The following is a 23,627-nucleotide window of genomic DNA, read 5'->3' on the forward strand; positions in this document are numbered from 1 at the left end:
GGAACAAAGCGTGTCTCAGACCCCCTCCCAGATTAAGGCTGGGTTTCAACTGTTTCACATACAAAGCTTCCTTCACTCCCCTCTCAAACCATTTCTTTTCTCTGGCTAAGATTTTAACTTCTTTGTCCTCAAACGTGTGGTTAGTGTCCTTAAGGTGGAGATGAACTGCAGACTGAGGTCCACCAGTGCCCTCTCTGCAGTGCTGGTATAGCCTTTTGTGCAACGGCTGCTTCGTCTCACCTATGTAGTGTTCGTTACAATTTTCCTGACATCTGATAGAATACACTACATTGCTCTGTTTGTAACTAGGCATCCTGTCCTTTGGGTGAACTAATTTCTGTCTCAAGGTGTTAACAGGTTTAAAGTAAACTGGGATTAGACTACCAGAGCAAGAAATTTTGCTGAGGAAGCTTCTGCGATTAGAAGCAAAACGTCCTCGCGTCAAATAACCCAGTCTAGTCGAAGATTCAAGCTTCTCTACTATGGAAACCACCTGGACAAGTGAGAGCCTTCACAGAAACGTTTAGGTTAAAAATAACCTGAAGTTTCTCAGCCAACAAACAAAGGCTGAATAGTATTGCCCCTGCGACCCGATCCCAGATAAGTGGTTGAGGGTGAGTGACTGACTGAGTGAGTGAGTGAGTACTGAATGCTGAAGAGAACAAGGCTGCGACCGATCCGAAGTGTATCACTCTGTCATTTTCTAATCACAATACAAAATCTCAAAGGTATTAATGTAATTTTTCCACTTATAAACAAAAAATCTGAGTTAATTCTTTCACCAAAACATCAAATCTAGGCTTTCATCTTAGATACACCTTCTAGCAAATTGTAGCTGAACTTTCAAGTCTCCTTTTCAATAAAATCCTCATATAAAATCAACAATAATGATACTAATTAATAATTAAAATTAATAATTATAATTAATAACATTAAAGCAAACAGAGCTGCAGAGCTCTGGTATCGGACTGGAAAAGTATTGGTATTTGTAGATAATATCCAAATTCAGGTATCGGATCGGAAGTGAAAAATTGTGGACGGTGCATCCCTAAATGCCGGGTCACACGGCATACAACGATTCCTGAACAAAGGGAAAAGAGTTAAACAAATCATTGACAAAAGGTGGACAAACGAGTTTTATCACAGAATAGCCTGCAAATCAAAAGTGCAAAAAGAACGAAAGAGGAACAAAACAAAACTGAAGCTAACATTGATCTCGTCGCTTTAAACAAAACGCGCCTGGAGCCACTGCTGGAGCAGTGAGTGTGTCTGAATCTCTGCATTCCAGGACTCTGTGCTGGACCGAAGCTCAGTCCTGGAGAAACTGCAAACAGAAGCACGCAATCTGACCTACTGTGGAAATCTGTGCGCACATCGGTGGATCCACCTGCTCTGGTTCCTCGCCCAGAACAAAAGAGGAATCATCTCCATCATCAGAATCCTCACTGTCTGGTATAGACTCTGACGACACGCTGCGCACTCCATCTTGCATCAATTAAAAAAAAACTGAAGCGAGAACACACATACATCACGTGTGTTTCGGGGAGAGAGCGCAACACGCACACACGCCACATTCGTGGGGGCATTTAGACAAATTTCACATCCAGCTCAAAAGTGATTGTCTGCTCACTGATTTTGTGCTAACAGCGCAAACGGCCACACATATGTAGCAAAATGTAGCGAAGATTTGTTCCATCCTGTCTATGGCTGATGCTGAGACCCTGATCCATTTGTTTATCTCTTCTAGACTGGACTACTGCAATGTTCTATTTTCTGGTTTACCGCAGTCCAGCATTAGGGCTCTCCAACTGGTTCAAAATGCTGCAGCCAGACTTTTGACACAAAGCAGAAAGTTTGGTTCAACCACATTACACCCATTTTGGCATCCCTTCACTGGTTTCCTGTCCCAGTGAGATCAGATTTTAAGGTTCTGCTACTAGTCTATAAAATTGTTCACGGACTGGCACCTCCCTACTTACCTGACCTAATTAAACCCTACGTACCGGCCCGGGCTTTGCGTTCTCAGGGTGCAGGACTACTTTGTGTCCCTAGGGCAAATAAGAAGTCCGCGGGTCATAGAGCTTTCTCTTATCGTGCCCCTGTTCTGCTTGAGGTTTCTTCCTCAGAGAGAGTTTTTCCTTACCACTGCTGCTCTGGGGATTAGCAAGGTTAAGCCCCTTTCACACCGGGGGTGCTCCCAGTTGCGCCGTGCATCATTATGACGACACTGCATGGAAGCAACTCAGTGCCGAGGCGATGCAGCTTGGCGCCACAACAGCGCGAGGGGCACAAAGGAGAAAGCAAGTCGGGCGGCGAAAAATTAAACCTGTTTAATTTTTTTGGCGTCCTGTGCTCGATACAGAAAGGTAGTGGTTCCAGCGCAAGTCGGGGCAAAGAGGCGTAACTCGGGGCAAAGAGGCGTTACCCGGCGTGACTCAGAAGCCAATTTATGATTCCTGCTGTGTTCCATTGTTCCCGCAGTATAAGTCACGCAGGATTGTTTTTATACCGTGTACTTAATGCAGTAAAAACTACATGCTGAAAAAAAAAAAGACCACAGAAAAAAATGCTGATTGCAGCTCAGCTCCTTCACTGTGTGAGCTGTCTGGTGAAGAGAGGCACTGTGAGGCAGCAGCAGCTTCTTCTCTCACAAATGTGTTTAAATAAAATCCATAAAAGTCCTGCTCACAGACTGATTGACAGAAATACGCGTATCCAGTAAAAAGTCCGGACATCTCTAGTCCACTCATGGACGTTCGTTCACGGGTGCACATGTGAACAATTAAAAGAAAAAAAAAAAGTCTGGCTGCAGGCATTAGTTCCTTGTTCTCTGCTCAAACTCTCACATCACAGTTAAAAAAAGGACAAAAAAGGAGACAGGACATGTCAACATCAAGTAGAACTCCAGACATCTCCACATTTGCTTACGGGGTTCGCTCGCATGCGCATGCCCACGCATCTCGCAATTAAAAGGAGGAAAGATAAACTATAGAACTCAGAGCGGAGCCCTGCAGCTCTGCACAAGAACAAATATAAAGTAGAAGAGAAGTCAGAGTGCACAGTCTGTCTGCAGCCAAACTGTGCACTCTGACTTCTCTGTGCAGAGAACCTGCAAGCTGCGTTCTCACCTACTCTCTGACCCCTGCTGCACGCACCTGACGCAGATATTCCTGCGTCGTCATGACACCACAGGAAGCAACTGGGAGCAGCCCCGGTGTGAAAGGGGCTTTAGACCTTACTTGTGTGAAGCGCCTTGAGGCAAGTTTGTTGTGATTTGGCACTATACGAGTATAAATGAAAATAAATTGAAACTGAAAATTTTCTAACTGTCAAGCGAGCGGTGTTAGATGTTCATGTGGGTCAGCTGGAATTTGGCCAACACCTGCAGCGAGAGGGATCGAATGGGCTCTCACAGAGCACACGCTGTCTTTCAGCCACTGGTGTGTGTGAATAGTTGTAGCAACACATGCATTGGAGGCAGCTCCGATTTTTCATGAATGGCATGCAATTCCTCCTTTCTGTGCTAGTCGGCTTCAATCGTGTTATGTGTGAAGGCACCCTAAGAGAAGTCAATAAAAAGCAGCCAAGCATGAGTTTTTGAGGTTTCCAGATGTTGATAAAGGGAATGTCACAAAGTTTTGCATCCTTAACACCCCTGCTAGTTCTGTAAGCAAACTGGAGCTGATCTAACTGTTCCTCCACCTGCTTCAGTAACTCCTGCTTAACCAACTTCTCAAAGTTTTTCATCACCATGTAGCTTGATGTCACTTACCCCCAATCTCAATTCTCTTTTGTACCCCTTCCCCTTCCCCTTGGCCCTACCGCTACCCCTACCCCTTTAAAACAAGGGGTAAGGTGAAGGGGTATGCCTCTAGCCCTATGAATTGAGACACCCCTCCACCTTAGGAGAAAAAAAAATTTAAAAAAATGCCCGTCTCAAACTGTTGTCTTCACTATTTGTTAACATGGCAACCGAAATGCAAGTTGTTGCAGTAGCCTGTTTGCGCTTTTTATTTTCTCGCCTTTCTGTGTAAATGCAAAGAAATAGAAGAAGTCGCAGATTTCTTTGACGCATCGCAATCATGTCATGTTAATTAATGTAATTAATTTGTAATTTATAATAATAATAATAATAGTATTAATAATTAAATAGTAATTAATCAATGTTAATAATACTAATATAATTAATCAATAATAGTAATAATTAATATTGTTTGATTAATCATTAATTGATTAGTAATTAATTAATTAATTAGTAATTAAAATAAATAAACACTTGAAATATATCAGTCTGTGTGCAATGAATGTATACAAGTTTCACTTTTTGAATGGAATTACTGAAATAAATCAGCTTTTTCATGATATTCTAATTATATGACCAGCACCTGTATGTATGTTATGGGCTGCATGTAGTTCTGTTAACCTTATATTTCTTTTTCAAATTCTCCCATTTTTGGCATCCAGCCCTATTTCCTTTAGAAATTTCCTTGACAAATAATATCAGTCTACTAGGACATCAGGTTATGTGTTACACATGTACATGTGTGTATATACAGTATTTTCCAACAGTGGTGAACCTTCTCATTTTCCGCCTGAAAGTTTATTAGGAGCCGAGTGTGCTCAGGGCTCCCTGTTTGTTTACAAAATACACACACGTTACCGACCTTGAAATCCAACAGCAGGGATCACTATTATCCAAAGATTTATGAACATACAAATTAACGTGCTTATCCCTTATCATGATTTTCTCCATTGTGAGATATAAAAGTGTCTTATCGTAGCGTTCGTGTAACGCCTAAGCCCTCGAGCAAAGTTACGGTATTCTTCAGAACGACAATATATGCAACAAGCATCCAGCAGCATACACGTTGCTGTCATAGGCAACTGACTGTAAAGTTTTTTGGCAAATTATAACTTTCTAAACAGCGTAATTTGTAATGAAAGCCGCTTCATTTATGCGGCTCTTTCGACGCCATGTTTGTTTTTTGGGAGACAGCCGTAAACTCCTCCTGCCCCTCTAAACGGAGTGCGCATCCAGATTCACTCCAAACGGAGGGGTTTGAAGCCCTCCGCCTTCCCCTCCTCTTCGCTCCAAAAAGAGAATTGAGACACTCCTCTGTCTCTCGTGCCCGCGCAAAACGGAGGGGAAGGGGTAAGGGGAAGGGCCAACGGGTAGAATTGAGATTCAGCCTTATTCTGCAGCTGAGGAGTTGCTGCAGGAAGAATCCCTGGGATCACTAGTGCCCCCTACCATGAGGCAGGAGAACTGTGTGCCTCACCTAGTGCCTTTTTGCAGCTGTTTTATGATCGCTCAGCACACGAAACACGTTACACACACATACAGCTGGTGGCAAAAAACACTGTACATTATCAGCTAAACTATGGAATTTAAGTTCATACAGCCAAAGTGTTTGACCATTTTAATAGCGACATACGGAGAGACAGTGAGACAGTCTCACTGCACAGCCTGCCAGCAGTCAGCCCAGTGATCTAATCCAAGGTGAGGCACGGCTGGCTGCTGCCTCACCGCACGTCTCTTTTCAGTATTTGAATAGTTAATGTTAATCTTTTAATTTAGACCAAGGGTGGGCAAGTTGTTTCAGAAAGGGCCAAGAGGGTGCAGGTTTTCTTTGCAGCCACTGACTCCACCAGGTGATTTCACTCATTAATGGAATCAGTTAATGACTGAAATCACCTGGTGGAGTCAGTGGCTGCAAAGAAAACCTGCACCCTCTTGGCCCTTTCTGGAACAAGTTGCCCACCCCTGGTTTTGACCCTTGTGTAATTCTTCAATTGACCCCTACCTGGCTGCCTATTGAAAATTCAAGTGGCCAATCAGTTTTATTATTATTATTTTTTAAAGAGTTCATGTCTATGGATTATTTGTGCCAAATTTTATGCTTGTATCACCATTTGCAGGATTTCACTCTAAATATTCTCTTATCTGCTGAACTATATTTGAGATGTAAGATGCTGCTTCTCAATTGCCCTCAAAAGTATTGGAACACTTGGTATTTCACACATTTTAATTTGTTTACCCTATTTCAAATACATTTTTTCTAAAATTATCTTTCTTAACTCAAATTGAAAGCAAATCTCTACAACTTGATATAAATTAATTAAAAATCTAAAATCCAGCTTCCTCATGAAGTGGTGTAGAGGATTTTCTTAAAAAGAAGACCTGAAAGTTCAGCTACAATTTGACAGAAAGTACATTTGAGATGAAAGCCTAGATTTGATCTTTTGGTGAAAGAAACTTGTGTATTTCTTCATAATTGATGTAAATAAAGTCCAAGACATATTGTTCATGTTTCCATCCCCCGACTTGTCTAAAGAAAACTGGCAATAAAACTGATTATTATTTACAGGTTTTATCAAGTTTTAGAGATTTGCTTTCGGTTTGAGTTTGAGGAAGATAATTTTAGAAATTTTAATTTTCTTTGGGGGGAATTTTCTAGTATTTAAAATGGCATAAACAAATTAAAATGTGTGAAATTCCAAGTGTTCCAATACTTTTGGAGGGCACTGTATCATAACTTTATGATGAGTGAAAAATGAGTGTGGTATTATTACTGTTTTGTTTAAGAATGTTTAATTTTCACTGTTGCTGCACTTTGTGTCAAATCAGTCATATAGTATATCATACGAGATGAAAATTCAGTAAGTTATATCTTCTATTATACATTCCAAATCTAAAGTGGAACTCTACTAGTGTTTACTAAGGTACACATAATTTTTTTTTTTTTTTAAGAGAGATAAGAGCCACTTAGGTCCCTGGTCTTGAGAACCAGGGATGGTAGGTTGAAAAGCTTTTTTTATCCCATGGGAACTCTCCCTACCCACCTAAGCAGCTCAAGAATATGGACAGCATGTATATTAGTGACATTTGCATGACAATTTATATGACAATATTGAGATACGATAATTTGGCCATATTGTACAGCTCTACTGTCAACTAGCTGAAAACTCTGAATATTAATTTACATCTTGGTGGGGAGTATAGGGGGCTCATGCTCCCAAGAACAATTTTACTGAAAAAAGTCTGAAGGACCTAAAGGACATGGTTAGATGGCGAGGAGCTTTTCCAGGCATGTGACAGGCAAATAAAGAAAAATGCTTAAAAAGGCAGGGGGTCTGGGGGGGTGCGGCCCCCCCAGCAGCTGAAAGGTTTTTGCCATGCTAATGCTCCCTTGAAGCATTTACTCAAAATAAAGTCTGGAGGACCTAAATGACATGGTGAGATGCTGATGAGCTTTGCTCATTCATGTCCGCGACATATACATATTAATAATGACGACAACAATAATAATAATCACAGATTTTCCAGCTCACTGACGCGCTCAGCAGCCATTCTTTCAGTTTTGGTATGGTGTCAGTATCCATACCTGCCCTGATGTTCACAACACTACAACAATTTTGAAAGTAGGCAGAAATTATGGTTACAAAATGCTTATATTTATCGCATCTGCACACACCTGTTGCAGACATGACAGCATCATACTATAATTTGAGAAATGTTTGTCTCTTCATCCGTTTGTTCCCCTACTTCTCCCATGTATTTTGGCCGATTTCCACCAAATGTCACATGTGGATGGCCGTCAACCCTAGACATAAAGGACAAAATTGTGATTTTTTTTTTCTCCACTCAAATGTCAATCAATCAATCAATCAATCAATTTTTTTTTATATAGCGCCAAATCACAACAAACAGTTGCCCCAAGGCGCTTTATATTGTAAGGCAAGGCCATACAATAATTATGTAAAACCCCAACGGTCAAAACGACCCCCTGTGAGCAAGCACTTGGCTACAGTGGGAAGGAAAAACTCCCTTTTAACAGGAAGAAACCTCCAGCAGAACCAGGCTCAGGGAGGGGCAGTCTTCTGCTGGGACTGGTTGGGGCTGAGGGAGAGAACCAGGAAAAAGACATGCTGTGGAGGGGAGCAGAGATCGATCACTAATGATTAAATGCAGAGTGGTGCATACAGAGCAAAAAGAGAAAGAAACAGTGCATCATGGGAACCCCCCAGCAGTCAATCTATAGCAGCATAACTAAGGGATGGGTCAGGGTCACCTGATCCAGCCCTAACTATAAGCTTTAGCAAAAAGGAAAGTTTTAAGCCTAATCTTAAAAGTAGAGAGGGTGTCTGTCTCCCTGATCTGAATTGGGAGCTGGTTCCACAGGAGAGGAGCCTGAAAGCTGAAGGCTCTGCCTCCCATTCTACTCTTACAAACCCTAGGAACTACAAGTAAGCCTGCAGTCTGAGAGCGAAGCGCTCTACTGGGGTGATATGGTACTACGAGGTCCCTAAGATAAGATGGGACCTGATTATTCAAAACCTTATAAGTAAGAAGAAGAATTTTAAATTCTATTCTAGAATTAACAGGAAGCCAATGAAGAGAGGCCAATATGGGTGAGATATGCTCTCTCCTTCTAGTCCCCGTTAGTACTCTAGCTGCAGCATTTTGAATTAACTGAAGGCTTTTTAGGGAACTTTTAGGACAACCTGATAATAATGAATTACAATAGTCCAGCCTAGAGGAAATAAATGCATGAATTAGTTTTTCAGCATCACTCTGAGACAAGACCTTTCTAATTTTAGAGATATTGCGTAAATGCAAAAAAGCAGTCCTACATATTTGTTTAATATACGCTTTGAATGACATATCCTGATCAAAAATGACTCCAAGATTTCTCACAGTATTACTAGAGGTCAGGGTAATGCCATCCAGAGTAAGGATCTGGTTAGACACCATGTTTCTAAGATTTGTGGGGCCAAGTACAATAACTTCAGTTTTATCTGAGTTTAAAAGCAGGAAATTAGAGGTCATCCATGTCTTTATGTCTGTAAGACAATCCTGCAGTTTAGCTAATTGGTGTGTGTCCTCTGGCTTCATGGATAGATAAAGCTGGGTATCATCTGCGTAACAATGAAAATTTAAGCAATACCGTCTAATAATACTGCCTAAGGGAAGCATGTATAAAGTGAATAAAATTGGTCCTAGCACAGAACCTTGTGGAACTCCATAATTAACTTTAGTCTGTGAAGAAGATTCCCCATTTACATGAACAAATTGTAATCTATTAGACAAATATGATTCAAACCACTGCAGCGCAGTGCCTTTAATACCTATGGCATGCTCTAATCTCTGTAATAAAATTTTATGGTCAACAGTATCAAAAGCAGCACTGAGGTCTAACAGAGCAAGCACAGAGATAAGTCCACTGTCCGAGGCCATAAGAAGATCATTTGTAACCTTCACTAATGCTGTTTCTGTACTATGATGAATTCTAAAACCTGACTGAAACTCTTCAAATAGACCATTCCTCTGCAGATGATCAGTTAGCTGTTTTACAACTACCCTTTCAAGAATTTTTGAGAGAAAAGGAAGGTTGGAGATTGGCCTATAATTAGCTAAGATAGCTGGGTCAAGTGATGGCTTTTTAAGTAATGGTTTAATTACTGCCACCTTAAAAGCCTGTGGTACATAGCCAACTAACAAAGATAGATTGATCATATTTAAGATCGAAGCATTAAATAATGGTAGGGCTTCCTTGAGCAGCCTGGTAGGAATGGGGTCTAATAGACATGTTGATGGTTTGGATGAAGTAACTAATGAAAATAACTCAGACAGAACAATCGGAGAGAAAGAGTCTAACCAAATACCGGCATCACTGAAAGCAACCACAGATAACGATAAGTCTTTGGGATGGTTATGAGTAATTTTTTCTCTAATAGTTAAAATTTTGTTAGCAAAGAAAGTCATGAAGTCATTACTAGTTAAAGTTAATGGAATACTCAGCTCAATAGAGCTCTGACTCTTTGTCAGCCTGGCTACAGTGCTGAAAAGAAACCTGGGGTTGTTCTTATTTTCTTCAATTAGTGATGAGTAGAAAGATGTCCTAGCTTTACGGAGGGCTTTTTTATAGAGCAACAGACTCTTTTTCCAGGCTAAGTGAAGATCTTCTAAATTAGTGAGACGCCATTTCCTCTCCAACTTACGGGTTATCTGCTTTAAGCTACGAGTTTGTGAGTTATACCACGGAGTCAGGCACTTCTGATTTAAAGCTCTCTTTTTCAGAGGAGCTACAGCATCCAAAGTTGTCTTCAATGAGAATGTAAAACTATTGACGAGATACTCTATCTCACTTACAGAGTTTAGGTAGCTACTCTGCACTGTGTTGGTATATGGCATTAGAGAACATAAAGAAGGAATCATATCCTTAAACCTAGTTACAGCGCTTTCTGAAAGACTTCTAGTGTAATGAAACTTATTCCCCACTGCTGGGTAGTCCATCAGAGTAAATGTAAACGTTATTAAGAAATGATCAGACAGAAGGGAGTTTTCAGGGAATACTGTTAAGTCTTCTATTTCCATACCATAAGTCAGAACAAGATCTAAGATATGATTAAAGTGGTGGGTGGACTCATTTACATTTTGGGCAAAGCCAATAGAGTCTAATAATAGATTAAATGCAGTGTTGAGGCTGTCATTCTCAGCATCTGTGTGGATGTTAAAATCGCCCACTATAATTATCTTATCTGAGCTAAGCACTAAGTCAGACAAAAGGTCTGAAAATTCACAGAGAAACTCACAGTAACGACCAGGTGGACGATAGATAATAACAAATAAAACTGGTTTTTGGGACTTCCAATTTGGATGGACAAGACTAAGAGTCAAGCTTTCAAATGAATTAAAGCTCTGTCTGGGTTTTTGATTAATTAATAAGCTGGAATGGAAGATTGCTGCTAATCCTCCGCCTCGGCCCGTGCTACGAGCATTCTGACAGTTAGTGTGACTCGGGGGTGTTGACTCATTTAAACTAAAATATTCATCCTGCTGTAACCAGGTTTCTGTAAGGCAGAATAAATCAATATGTTGATCAATTATTATATCATTTACCAACAAGGACTTAGAAGAGAGAGACCTAATGTTTAATAGACCACATTTAACTGTTTTAGTCTGTGGTGCAGTTGAAGGTGCTATATTATTTTTTCTTTTTGAATTTTTATGCTTAAATAGATTTTTGCTGGTTATTGGTGGTCTGGGAGCAGACACCGTCTCTACGGGGATGGGGTAATGAGGGGGTGGCAGGGGGAGAGAAGCTGCAGAGAGGTGTGTAAGACTACAACTCTGCTTCCTGGTCCCAACCCTGGATAGTCACGGTTTGGAGGATTTAAGAAAATTGGCCAGATTTCTAGAAATGAGAGCTGCTCCATCCAAAGTGGGATGGATGCCGTCTCTCCTAACAAGACCAGGTTTTCCCCAGAAGCTTTGCCAATTATCTATGAAGCCCACCTCATTTTTTGGACACCACTCAGACAGCCAGCAATTCAAGGAGAACATGCGGCTAAACATGTCACTCCCGGTCCGATTGGGGAGGGGCCCAGAGAAAAAATGTCCACCAGACTTTGCACAAATAATTACCCAGGCAAGTTCAAATTAATCAAAAGGTAAATCAATGGGATCAATGTCATTGGCTCAAAGGTCAAAACTGTTTTTCAGTCTGATGTCCACCAAACCTGACAAACATCGGGAGCTGGGTTCTGGAACTGACCAGGCAAGGTGAAATTTGCCAGATGTCAATGGACTTATGATCATTGAAGTCAAAGGTCAATATTTAAGTTTTTCACTCATTTTTGTTCAAAACTTTGTAGACATATGGGAGGTGGGTTCTAAAATTGTCCAGTAAGGTCAAATTATGGGGCTGAGGTCATGTCTGCCTGTCCATTGTAGCAAAGGTCAATTTAATTTTCAACCTGAATTGAAAGAAATGCAACACAGGCTTAGGTGGAATCTGAAATTTTCCAAGAACGGTCAGCAAATGTTCAATTATTTGGTGAAGGCCAAGGTCACTGGGGTCAAATGTCAGACTGATTTATCCTTTACTACGACCACCTAATATGTATAAAGACTAATTCCTACTCATAATAACTAACAAGAATAAACAGCATGTGCAGGAATGCATTGACTCCCTTGTTTGAGACAGCTGATATGTGCAGACTTGAAAGTGTGTAAGAATGGCTGTAATGCCTGTAGACTGTATCAAATTCAGTGCCTCCAGCAGCTTTACAGTATTTGTTGTGTTGCCACATTTTGTCAGGTTTGCTGCGGCTCATTTCATTAATGTGTTCATTTGTAGGAGAACCCAAGGAGAGAGAAAGAGACTGAGCAAAAAGATGAAAGTTAAAACGGAAACAAGAAAGGAATTGTGAGACCTCTGGGTCAGTCATCAGTCAAAACAGTAGTATAGAAGAAAAAAGTTCCAGAGTGAGAGAAAAACAGTGAGTGGGCACTTGCAGAATATGCTTCATTTCACTATGACGCCTTCAGATCTCACACAGTAAATCTAACAATTTCTCAAGGCTGTCCCATCACTGCTGCATGTGTGCTGGCTTACCTCATGAAATGCTGCAAAACATGCGGTCGAACAAACCATGAAATATTCAGTTTGGTCAAACACATTATTAGAACTCAACAACTCAGCCACTCCGGACATCAGTGTGTCAAAAGCCAAAACTATCTCAACTGACTCATCTTCAAAAATACATAACAATCACCAAGAGCCAGGATGGTCATTTTACCCTGGTCCTTTGTTATACTGTCCCTACAAAGTACAAAGTCAAACTATTTCTCAGATTAAATTTATTCAAAGTCACGGTGAGAAACAAGCTGGGGCCCGGTTTCATAAAGCAGTTTAATCTTGTTTAATTGAATAAACTCAGTTAGCTTTTGACGTTAGTCATTGCAGAAAGCACTTAGTCAGCTAAGGTTTTGCGTTACCCGACTAAAGTTTTTAGCCTGGTACAGAGGAGGCTAATCTTATTTTAGTAAACAAAACTTCAGTGTCTTACCTCATAAAATGGCGGCTATCATGTACCAACACTTGATGGAACATTCAAAAAGACCCCTACGTCACTCGTATTCCTTCAAAAGGAGAGCTTCTTCCGCTTTAGGCCATGGTTGTAGCAGACAATGACTGTCATGATGTGTTTGTGACAGTTCTCACATTAGCCACCAGGTATTGCTGTCACGCTGGGCAGCATGTGTGCACAAAAAGGCTTGGCGTAAGTGTAGAAGAAACTGAAGAGTGAAACTGCTAGGCTAAGTGCTAAGTGCGTCATTCTGCAGTTCGTATGTGTCCGTAAATGTTAATAAAGCTAGTTAACAAAACAAAAAGCTGGATAGTTCATGACAACAATCAACCCGGAAGTAAACAAAACTGTCACGCATTGGAGCTGTCTCTTGCTAACGGCATGCACGAGGCCGTTATGCCCACAGATATACTAGATGTGGTCGAGCTGTACAAAAGGCCTGCTGCTAGCGGTTCGTGGCCCCACCATCTTGAAAGGTTGAAGCGCTGCAGCGGTCTCACGCTGTCAGTGGAAAATGCATGCTCTGCGCTTGTGATCCGCTCAGGGGCAGGCTCAACCCTATCTAGTATATCTGTGGTTATGCCCGTGAAAACCATGGACTAATGTAAGATGGCTAATCGATAAGTTTAGCCATCAATGTGAAATGGTAATTAGACGGATAATGTTGGGCGACTAACCGTAGTCGACTAGGTAGGTTTAGTTTACTGAAACATTAGACTGCTTTATGAAACCAGCCCTGGTCTCTCACAGACTTCACACACGCAGGAATTCCACCATTGAGAACCCAGAACAAAGAAACAGAAACACTTTTTATAAAATACAATGTGGGCATGGCAAAGGGCATACACCCTCCTTGCAAGTTCCAGCCTCACTGGCTTCCCACGGGCATAGAGGGGAGTCCATCCTCTCGCCCAGGACCACGCGATAACCGGACATCTTGTAACTTGAATCTCTTTGTTCTAAGAGCCAAAACCAACCAAATCCAGCTCCACACACAGGTTTTGAGTAGTTACTCAGGTTCACAGGAAAAGTATAATAATTTAAGTAAGATCGTTATTTGATAATTATCAAATAATTAGGCTGGCTCCTTCACTAGAGGTTTTAAGTCTTGCTTAAAAACACATCTTTTCCCCAAAGCATTTCAAAATGGTTCATGTTCTGTCAGTGTTAGTCATGTTGGTCACTTTTTTGTTTTTACTATTTTTGGTTTTATCTGTGTTGTATTTTATTAATGTCTTATTTGGAAAGCACGTTGTCAACTCTGTAGTTCTTATAAAGTGCTCTATAAATAAATTTGGACTGGATTGATACCAAAACATAATAACAAAATAGAATATAAATCCACAGATATTTACTTCTACCATATAAAAGAGGGCACAATGTATCTCTGCCAGCTGACTGGAGAAGACAATATAAAATTCAAAGTATTTAAAATAAAGCTGATCGGGGGGGGGGGGGGGGGGGGGGGGGGGGGGGGGGGGGGGCATAATTAAAAAGACATTTGAGCTGCCTTGTGGCCCAAGAACTTTTAATATAACACAATGCTAAAATAACCTCGGCCATATGAGCATTGTATTCTTTAAGATTTGCAGTTCTTTAATTAATTACCAAGATCCTATTGTCTTATGTACAATTTGTGCATGTTCAATAAAGCCCCTTCATCAATATTAATAAAAACAATATATACGTTTTAACGGCATCTGCAGGAGGCTTTGCCTGTGTGTGTGTGTACATGAGCTTTGGACAAGAGTGGAAGGTGTATAGATCGCCCTCTGTGCATTTGCTGGTATTAATGACACAAATTTAACTCCATAGGAAGTTAGCTTTGAGTTAGATGACGTTAGCGTGCACCCTAATGCCGCAAAATGTCTTGTAAATGACTCCTGAGGTGTTATCAGGTCACAAAAAGTTGTTTTCAGTTTTATAGGTGTTTATTTCTCGCTAGCTTTTACATAATATGTGACAAAGAGGATATATATGCTGGTCGTCTTTTAACAAACATTTTTAGACGTGAGCCTATTATGCCTGTCCTGTACTCGCTCCACTGGCTTCCAGTTCATTTTAGAATTGTTTTTAAAGCCATTTATGGCCTTGCACCTCCCTACTTGTCTGAAATTTTAACTTTGTGCACTTACAGTAGGACATTACGGGCGTCTGGCTAGCTTTACTTAGATGTTCCGAGGTCAAGATACAAACGCTGGGGTGATTATGCTTTCGCGGTAACTGGCCACAGACTGGAACAAGCTACCTCTTGAATTACATACAATTCCTGACCTAGCACTTTTTAAATCTAAGTTAAAAACTTATTTATTTAAATTGGCTTTTAACACCTAGTGGGGAGGTGACATGTTCTGTTTTTATGTGCTGTTTTAAAATTTTATTGTATATGTGTTTTATTTTTGTGAATTTGTGTTTTTAATGTTAAGTGCTTTGGACACCAGTTGGTGCTGTAAAGCGCTCTATAAATAAATGTTGATTGATTGTTGATATTATTTACACACAAACAAAACAGAGTTTTGCAGCTAGCTATCAGCCTATGATGCCATCATACTACCATCCACGAAATGTCATCATGCTAGCATCTGTGAAATGTCTTGTAAATAAATTCAGAGGTGTTATCAGGTTTCAAAAACTGCATTTTCAGTTTTAGAAGTGTTTATTTCTCACTAGCTTTTTCATAATATATGACAGATGTATATAAACACAAAACAAAGTGGTTTTGGAGAGACCAGCCACTGACGTCACGGTGCAGTTCTACTCTGATTGGCTGTCACCTCTTAAAATAGGTCAAGGTTAGCCATCTTTGAACTTGTCCAAGGTCTGTGTCCCAAGAATGTTCCCTGTGACTATGAAGACCGTGGCAGTAATAGGACTGGACTTAAGAAAAGCCTTTGCCATATTTGATGCCCTTGGGTAAAAATCAGCCCATCCTCATTATTATACAAATATACGAGGTCTGTTAGAAAAGTATCAGACCTTTTAATTTTTTTCAAAAACCTGATGGATTTGAATCACGTGTGCTTGCATGAGCCAACCTTGAACCTTCGTGCGCATGCGTGAATTTTTTCACGCCTGTCGATTGCGTCATTTGCTGGTAAGCAGCCTTTGTGTGAGGATGGGTATAGTCTCTCATCGGATTTTCTTTGCAAGGACAATGACGGAACAACTGGAGCAGCGCGACTGCCATCAAATTTTGCCAGAAACTGGGCGACAGCCAGGTGGAAACCATTCGGATTATTCAGACGGCTTTCAGTGACGATGCTATGGGCATCACACAGATTAAGGAGAGGTACAACCGGTTTAAAGACGTCCACACAACAGTGGAGAGCGAGCCGCGCTCCGGTCGGCCATCAACATGCTGAAATGACCAGATCATTTCCAAAGTGAACGCTGTGGTGAAGTAGGACTGTCGTGTGACTATCGGAGAAACTGCGAAAGAGGTGGACATCAGCACTTTTTCGGCACATTCCACTGTGACAGAAGATTTGGCCATGAAAAGAGTGGCGGTGAAATTTGTGCCGAAGGCTTCGGCACGAAACTGATGGCGGAGCAAAAGCACCTTCGTGTTGAAGCCTCACAGGACATGTTGTGACATGCCCACCTCTTCCACCATTTCTCGGATAGTCACACGACTGAAAAGCCACCTAAAGCCATCTGAATCTTCCGAATGGTGGAAGAGGTGGGCATGTCACAACATGTCCTGTGAGACTTCAACACGAAGGTGCTTCTGCTACGCCATCAGCTTCGTGCCGAAGCCATCAGCATGAATTTCGCTGCAACTCTTTTCATGGCCAAATCTTCTGTCACAGTGGAATGTGCCGAAAAAGTGCTGATGTCCACCTCTTCCGCAATTTCTCCGATAGTCACACGACGGTCCCGCATCACCACAGCGTTCACTTTGGAAATGATCTGGTCATTTCAGCATGTTGATGGCCGACCGGAGCGTGGCTCACTCTCCACCGTTGTGCGGCCATCTTTAAACCAGTTGTACCGCTCCTTAATCTGTGTGATGCCCACAGGATCATCACCGAAAGCCGTCTGAATAATCCGAATGGTTTCCACCTGGCTGTCACCCAGTTTCTGGCAAAATTTGATACAATCGTGCTGCTCCAGTCGTTCCGCCATTTCCTTGCAAAGAAAATCCGACGAGAGATTCCACCCATCCTCACACAAAGGCTGCTTACAAGCAAATGACGCAATCGACAGGCATGAAAAAATTCACTCATGCGCACGAAGGTTCAAGGTTGGCTCACGCAAGCACACATGATTCAAATCCATCAGGTTTTTGAAAAAAAAATTAAAAGGTCGGATACTTTTCTAACAGACCTCGTATGCATCAAATGACAAAACTTTAATCAAGCCATCTGCTCCACAGAGAGTACCTATGGTGAAAGTACCATCCATCCACTAATGATAGCAGTAAACTATTAATGTGTTCACAAGAAAAATCTATTCAGCCTCGATGTTATAAAATGTATGCATGAACCAACCCTAAATTGTATTCAGATTATCTATTGCCCCACAGGACACCTGTGGTGAGGGGCAACAACAAAGTAATCAGTATCCAAGTTGAGCAATCATTATCTAAGATGAGCAGTCAAGAATAAAGGACAGAGATCAGGATCAACAATGAGTGATCAGCATGAAAGACTGGAAATCATGATCTAAGACCAGCAATCAGAATGAAAGAACAGATTAAAGTTCAGAAATTCAATAAACAATGAGTGGTCGGCAATCAGGATCAACCATAACTGATCTGCATCAATGACCAGCAATCAGGATCAAATAACCGCAGTCAAGGTCAAGCTTCAGAAATGTCCTCAGCAATGAATGATCAGGATCAAAGGCCAGCAATCAGGATCAAAACCAGAAACTAGGACAGTGATGAGAATCTATGTTTAGCAAGATATTCAACGAGTGATTAGGATAAAAAAAAACAACAAAAAAAACAGCAACTAGGATCACTGGTCAGCAATCAGGATCAAAGTTTCTCCATCTTTAGTGGGGTAACTTCACCTGGACTGGGGTGACTTCACCTGGGGCGAGTTCGCAGTGGGGTGACTTCACTTGCTACCCTTCAGGATAACTCTGTGAATGTCCTTGAGTGGTCCAGCCAGAGCCCAGACCTGAATCAGATTGAAGACCTCTGGAGAGATCTGAAAATGGCTGTGCACCAACGCTCCCCATCCAACCTGATGGAGCTTGTCAAGAAAGATGACTTTAAGCTTGCTTTCAGCTTGTTTTCATCTTGGAATATAATACATGCCATGGGATTAATACACATGCTGTTGGATTAAACTGGACAGTGTTTGGTACTTTCCCAGAGTAAGTGAGGTCATACCGGACTTTTCCATTACAAATGGGGAGGCCCATGGAATGACCTCAGTGGTGAAGACGATGGAATATGTCTAAGAATGATTCTAACATAACAAGTATGATTAAATGAACTATTAATGTAATAAAAGTAAGAGTTGATTAGAAAAAGTATGTTACAAATAAGTGAAATGAATGATTGAAGGAGTTGTTTTTCATAAAGGGTGCAGAGAAAAAGAGGAAGTTAGTGATGTCGCAAGCGAGGCCAGAAGAGCTGATGATAAACAACTGATCAAATAATTAAGATGTGATAAAATATGAAATGAATAATAAGGAATGAAAATGTTGTATATGATCATATGAATTGTTTTTGTGTGAAAGAGAGTTGTAATGAAATGATTGAATATGATTGATGTGATTCTAAAGACATGATTTAAAAAGAATGAATTCTCAGAAAAGCTGATGTGTTAACAGAAAAGAGGAACTTGAGAAATAAGTTACTGGCAGCTGAGAAATAAGTTACTGGCAAAGGGCTGCAGATGGCTTCCAGTAAGGGAAGGAGTAGGGAGGAGGTTTTGAGTAACCATCGTCCCCATGGTAACCAAGATCATCTGAAGAACAACAAGAGTCAAGCTCATATATATAAGCTGCAAAACATCAGGAAACGGGGTTATTCTTCCAGGGAGAGGTGCTGTTGTCACTTCTCCCCTGCTACGAGGAGATCACAAGACTTGACCATCTTGTGAGCAGCAATTGGAATCGTGGAGTGAGAGGATTGGAGACATAAGAGATCATTTGAGAGAGTTTTCTACTCCCACTCAGGCCGTCCAGTCACGGAGTAGCAGAGCATTGGAGAATAATCACTGGCCTTAAGTCTGAGTGAGGAAATTTCAACGTTTTCTCTCTCAAGGAACATCACATCGTACCAGAATGGATTAGATCAACTTTTGGTTGATTGAAGAAGGAATAAACTCTTATGTGGATTTATTTCCTGAAGGATTACAACATCACACAAGGATCGTGGTCAGCTAACAACTAATAGCTGATGAAGAGGAAATCAAGTTCATCGAACTGGGGATTTTAACATCAAAAAACCTCCTTCCCTCACTCCTAGAAAAATTGTTAAGAAGTTAATCCAGTCCAGTCGAAGTAAGATCAGACAGCATTATTGAATCAAAAACAAAAATCTCTGCCAATCATTATTCTGATTATATTTGAATTTCTGTTGTGAAATTATCATCATATAACCTATTTTGATTATGTTGTCGGCACTTGCAAAACCTGCAATAAATTTCCAAGCATGCAGTTAAAGTGTTAAGGCTCGGACATTGGATTTATTGATGCTTCTTAAGGTGTAAAAGTTAAAGTTTATTGGGTGTACAACATCAAAAAGTGCTCTAAAAGATTAGTCTGGTTTTTAATGAAATTAACGCATCCTGGGGACTCGCTGTACGAGTCACTAAATTCAAAATCTAGCAACATTCCAAGAGCCCTGATCCATAAGAGGAGAGCTGCCGTTAACGGGCGTGGCCGGCTCGTATCCTGGTTCCAGAGGAGGCTATTCGACCGGGGTGCGAGATCAGCGTCAGCGGGGTGGACGTCCGGATGGAGGCAGTGAGCGGCTAGACGAATCTCCTCACCACCAGCTTGAACAGCCTTTGTGCAGCCCTGCCGGGTAATACCCGTGGAGACACGAAGGTTGGACCCCAGAGACGGAGAGCTGGTTTTTAGTACACAACCGCACTCATCGGAGGGTGAGCGTGTGCCGTGTGTATCTAAAAAATAATAACGGGATCTGACAAGCTTGAGAGGTGCTGCAAAGAGGAACGGGCAAAACTGCAGTAAAAGTAGGCGCACCAAGCTTGTAGCATCACATTCAAGAATTGTTGAGGCTGTAATTGCTGCCAAAGGTGCATCAACAAAGTATTGAGCAAAGGGTGTGAATACTTACGTACATGTGATTTCTTAGTTGTTGTTTTTTTTAATAAATTTGCAAAAATTAAAAAAAAAAATTCTTTCATGTTGTCATTATGAGGTGTTGTGAGTAGAATTTTGAGGGAAAAAATTAATTTACTCCATTTTGGAATAAGGCTGTAATATACCAAATGTGGAAAAAGTGAAGCGCTGTGAATACTTTCCGGATGCACAGCATAAGCATTTCAGGATTCAGTGCACAACATAAGAGACAAAAATAACCCATTTCAATAATACACCCTACATGCAAAACAAGAAGAGCTTCTTCCAAGTTTGCATTTGGCTTTAAGGGAACAACTCTAATTTAATTTAATTAGTGCACTATAGTGATCCTGAATCTTTGCCAGATGACTAAACCATTTCCAGTAATGAGGCTCATCTCTCTTGAGCTCATCTTGCTTTCAATCTCTGATTTATATCTTTTGAATCATGGCAGGAATACTAATTTAAGGCAAATAGTCCAAACTATAGACCTAAACTGTACATTTATCATTTTTAGCTAGATCCAGGGGCGACAGTTTCATTCCAGATCAATTCCAGTTAATCAGGAACATAATTGTACTCCATACATTGAGCATGTTGTTTTGGACTAACATAACTTTATAGAATTTAATATGTATCTAAGTGTTTATCCTGCTCTTCACTGATATCTAAAAACACACATTAACATTAGCTTCTTACGCACACTCCATTACTAAACAATTCAAAGCCATGGGGTGTCGTCGGCAGCTGCTGAAACTAATAAAGTAACCAGTAATCTTAGTTTCTTTTAAAATTGAGTAATCAGTCAAATAACTAGGTTACTTTTTCAAGGAGTAATCAGTAATTGGATTACTTTTTCAAAGTAACTGTGGCAACACTGACAATTTCCTCTTCTTCGGACTCAGTGTTGTAAATTTGCAGACTTTTATGCCAAATGTATGTGATCACGAAATGCAATCAGTGTGCGCACTGCAAAAACTATTAAAATATGAGAGGAAAGAGTGAAGGCTGAAAAGTGTCAAATCACAGCCTTTTGCTGTGTCTGATTTAACACGTGCACTCCAAGCTGCGGGTCTGAGTCTGAGCACGGTGTGAAAAACATAAACAGTCTGGCTTTTAATCAGGGAAATTACTCTGTTTCCACTTTCCTCAAATCGGCGAGTGTCAGCTCTGAACTTTAACTTTGTACCTCTGTTACTGTCCATGTCCAGACTGAGATCCTTTTGTCATTACATACCTGGGTTGATAGATTATATTCATCCAGCTGGACCTTTCTGGCAGTGAAGCTTCAAAACCATGGAAGAAGAGGCGAGCCAAGCTTCCACATTCAGAGTACATGTCCACGTCCAGTCCTCACGGACAGATCTCCAGCGGGAAGACATTTCCATGTCCACCATTCACTACTCACCAACCGCGACCGCCTAATGCAGCTTCACTTTGCTTTTATGTCCTCCAGTTCTCTTACGATTGCAGCAAGTAAAGTCCATTAACTCCTACTCATGGATAAATCACCAGCGGAAGGAGATGTCCACATACAGGTTAACTCCTCACGGGTGGATGGCTAGAGAGGAGACATGTCCATGTCCACTTCTCATGCACGGAATGCGCGTGTGGTTGCTTTCACATTCTAAGTTGTAGTGCACATGCACGCGCGCACAACAGTACTGTCTCGTGCATAATTCACTGACTCAAATGTTGTGTCACAGCTCTGTGGATTAAACCTGTTCTCACACGATTGTCCACTGCTGCTGATGGCTTAAACTTTTTCACACCTTCATGCTCAAAGTCACATGCTTCTGTGAACTGCCACAACAGGAGCTTTTCAAGTGCCACTCGGAAAGCTGTGATTTCCACTACTTTGTTTCCAGCTGCCCGGTCTTTTGTCCTCCATGAACACACCCCCCACAGAGTTCAAGTCGGGCCAGGAGTATTTAAGATGTGTGCCTGAAAAGTGATGCTGCTGTTTTTTACCTTTCTGTGATTAAAGCACACGCTATGCATGTTTGAATGTATTGTTTCCGACTCACTTTCTACAAAGTTCTCTCATGATTCTGGCACGTTAATAAAGTCCATTAACTCCTGGAAATAATGTATTCTGACTTTTGCCATGTATCAAATCCATTGTGTCAGTCTGTAGCACTCTCCCCTCACGCTCAAGGTTTCTTTCTCTCTCTCTCTCTCTCCCTCCCTCCCTCCCTGCGTGCAACTTGAGTTCCCGTCATCTACCATTTTGAGAACGTAGCGCATTTCCACTCTGTCAAAAAAAAAGTAGGCAGGAGTGGACAGAAAAGTGGCAAGGGCTACATACGTGGCAGTAAGCAACTGAAAGCAAGACTAGGAACACAACCACACGCAAACACACACAGCCTACACAGGGACGACACCAAAAGCTGCACAATTTTCCAGCGTACTCCAGGCGCATCACAACGCAACTGTATGCAAGTAAAAGGGGCTTTAACCAACTTTAATCAGCAGAAAACCATCACGATTGATATCTTTAAATGGCTTTGACGAAGGCTGATGAATAATTGACTGGTCAAACTTGCGTTATATTATGTTTTAAGAGTGACAACATCTTACTGATTAAATGTGAGTGGAGTTATTAAAAACAGGTGACAGTGTTATGTTGTGCTCAATTGACTGTACAGCCAGCGACGCAGCTACAATATAACTCAAACTGCTACAAAAGACACAGAGAAGTTCTCTGTGTTTTCACTCACAAAAAAATGGAGACCGCATCGCGATGCAGGTCACATGACCAATGTCCCGGATGTCTGACTTCCTCCATCCACTAATTAATGCTAACACTGCTAACATACAAATTAATTACATTAAAACTCGCATATAATGGATCCAGGTGGACCAGCGAATTTTGTCCGTTATAATCGAAATCCGTTATACATATAAAATGGACACAATCCGTTTTTTATATATATACTACAGTCAGGAGGTGCCAAATGATCTACGGGGAATCCTGAATCGAGACCTGCCTCATTTAATGACCGGGTCAAAACTTCGTCTGAAAAAAAAAATAAACGCCTGCCTCAAATAAGCACCGGACATTATGTGCATTAAAAGATTACATTTGGACGAGTCACTCATTTTTCTAAGTCTGCTGCGGAGTGGGACCTTAAAATCCTAAAGCCTGATTTATATTTCTGCAACTCTGTAACTATGTGGCCATGCAATGACATCGAAGTGCGTGTTGATATTTTAAAGTTCTCCATCGCGTCTTTATAAAATTTGCTGCAGGAATGGTGGCTTTTTCTGGATTAATTTGTCCCTCAACGAGCTTCTTGATATAATCATCAACCTCCAAACCAAAGGTAAGGTGTACAATTTCCCTCCATGAATTGCAATTCATCTGAGTGTCTTTTTCCGACTCCATGTTATAAAGTTGGTCATATTTGCAAACTTTTCTGCCACATGTATTTGATCCATGATCAAAATGAAATCAACATGCGCACTACAAAAACTTTTAA

General features: G+C 41.0%; 1 protein-coding gene across 2 annotated transcripts in view; it reads right to left on the reverse strand.

Moving 5' to 3' along the window:
* LOC117525236 (FERM domain-containing protein 5-like) overlaps window positions 1-23,627 on the reverse strand; it is a 333,800-nt gene that overhangs the window by 269,860 nt on the left and 40,313 nt on the right. The window lies entirely within an intron of this gene.

Source organism: Thalassophryne amazonica, chromosome 2, assembly GCF_902500255.1.
Source record: "Thalassophryne amazonica chromosome 2, fThaAma1.1, whole genome shotgun sequence".
NCBI classification, from domain to species: Eukaryota; Metazoa; Chordata; class Actinopteri; order Batrachoidiformes; family Batrachoididae; genus Thalassophryne; species Thalassophryne amazonica.